This window comes from Octodon degus, unplaced genomic scaffold (genome assembly GCF_000260255.1).
Source record: "Octodon degus isolate 3935 unplaced genomic scaffold, OctDeg1.0 scaffold00192, whole genome shotgun sequence".
NCBI lineage: Eukaryota > Metazoa > Chordata > Mammalia > Rodentia > Octodontidae > Octodon > Octodon degus.
The window spans coordinates 525,754-527,722 of record NW_004524768.1 but is presented as its reverse complement, the minus strand read 5'-3'; the positions used below and the strand labels follow the sequence as shown (position 1 = coordinate 527,722).

Sequence of the window (1,969 nt, the reverse complement as noted above, 5' to 3'; positions counted from 1 at the left end):
GCTCCTGCGAGCCTAGTGTAGTGTGCGCTAGGCCCTGGGCTCCATCCTGATACGGCCAACAAAGAAAGGGCATTAATTAGCTCGCAGAAACTGCGAAGGCCTTGTGGTTTTTGCAGTGAACAAAAGTTTGTGCTCCCTGCGAGGAGGGAGGAGGGAGGAGGGGCTCGTGGGGGCGACCCAGTACCACAGTGAAGTACTGCCACAGTCGTAGAGCACTGTACAAACTCAGAATTAATCCTCCAAGGCGTACTGCGGACAAAATAAAAGAAATTAAGAACAGTGAAGGAAACCAGAACATGCCACCCAGAATGTCCCTTTGACATACGGTTATTTTGACTTGAAAATAAATTAATGCAGGAAGCGGCCTTCTCTGCTCCCCCTGCTGCGTTACATATTACAGAGGAACTGGAGGCCTGGCGGGGGCTCACACCTGTCACCCAAGCACTCCGGAGTGGAGGTCTGGATGATCTGGCGGTTTAGGGAGGCCCTGCTTCAAATTTAAAAATGAGCCACAGGAAAAACATTGAGAATCCCCTCCCCGGGGGGTTGGGACAGAAAATGTCAGAATCTCCTCCCCTAGAGTTTCTACACAAGCCAAGCGGTGCAGACAGCTTGGTCCTGTAAGCACCTGCCTGGCAAGCGCAATGACCCGGCAAACCCCAGTACCGCAGCCAGCACTATTACAGCCCCAACGCGTCATCTGTGCACCCTCAAAAGGGCTTACGATGTACGTGGGTTACATCCTCACCCCTTAGTGAGACCGTGCATAAAATCTCATCACTTTTTTTTGAATATTCACATTTCCCCCTGCGATGTCCCCGTGCAAGTGATGTTAAAAGTTAACACGCCCTTTGCCTGTGAGCCTGCCAGTTGTCAATCTCATGGTAGAAGCAGGGGCCTGTCCTACCCTGTAACTGGGTTCACCCCACGCGGTCTGTGGAAGCCCACGCTCCCCTGCCTTAGGTCCTGAGCACCCCGCCCCAGCTTACTTTCCAGGGCAGAACAAAGTACATAAGAGAGGTGCTCGTTGCATGCCGCGGCGAGCGAGGGCAGAGCGGAGCCCAAGGGCCGGTGGCTCCACTCTTCCGTGGCGCCGGCTCCCTTCAGTCTTACCGCTAAGTGAAACGGAAATAGCCGTAAGTGGCTCCAGGGTTGCGCCTCCGCTCGCGCAGATCCACTTGGCCAGGAAATGGGCGGAGGCTGGTCCAGCGACTAGGGGTGGTGTCTGCGAGGCGCCGCCAGAGCCCCCAAGCCTTGTTCTCGCGCAAGCCCAGAAGAAAAAATGCGCAGAGGTCAGAAGTGAGCCGCAGGGAGCGGCTTCCACCTTACAGGCGGAGTCACTTCCTCTGGTTCAAACTCTGAAACGTGGGGGAGGGAGGGAAGGAAGAAGGTCTGGAGGGTGGGTCGGACGGGAGGAACAGCTTTGATGTCCTACTAGCGTCTAACTGCACAGGAACAAACAAGGTTGACAGCAAGTAAATGGATATTTAAAATACCTCGGATTTTGAATGTTCCTGGCACAAAGAAATTATGTATATGTGTTGAAAGATGTTCTAATTCCCCTGCTGATATACGCAGTCTACATCCACTGAGATGTCACAGTGTGCCCTAGAAAAACCTGCAACTATTATGGGTGAACTAAAACGAAAACTATGCATTCAAACCGGAAGTAATGACATCGCGAGGGGAAAAATAACTCCTAACCCCTTAGAGGTCAGATGTGCCCAAATCTTGCCTCCTGAATACCGAAGAATGGAATTTGAGGGCAGAGGAGAGTAGGACAGGTTTCCTGAGAGAAAAACCTTCAGGAACAGAAGGGGTCCCGCGTGGGTGGTGGAGGAGGCTTTTTCTCCAAGGACATTTTACACTGGGAAATCACAGCGTGGTCAAATTGTAGTCAACCTGCAGGCTTATAAGTGTTATCTCTTAGCTTGCACTCAGCAACGGGGAAGCGAGGCTCGCAGCCAGG

At 52.6% G+C, this 1,969-nt stretch overlaps 1 protein-coding gene across 1 annotated transcript in view; it reads right to left on the bottom strand.

The window, feature by feature from the left end:
- The window catches only part of Nxnl2 (nucleoredoxin like 2), a 14,228-nt gene extending 12,924 nt beyond the window's left edge, over nucleotides 1-1,304 (bottom strand). The window contains exon 1 of the transcript XR_002818733.1: nucleotides 1,114-1,304. The gene's annotated coding sequence lies outside the window, so the exon portion shown is untranslated. The remainder of the gene's footprint in view (nucleotides 1-1,113) is intronic.
- Nucleotides 1,305-1,969: the final 665 nt, after the last annotated feature.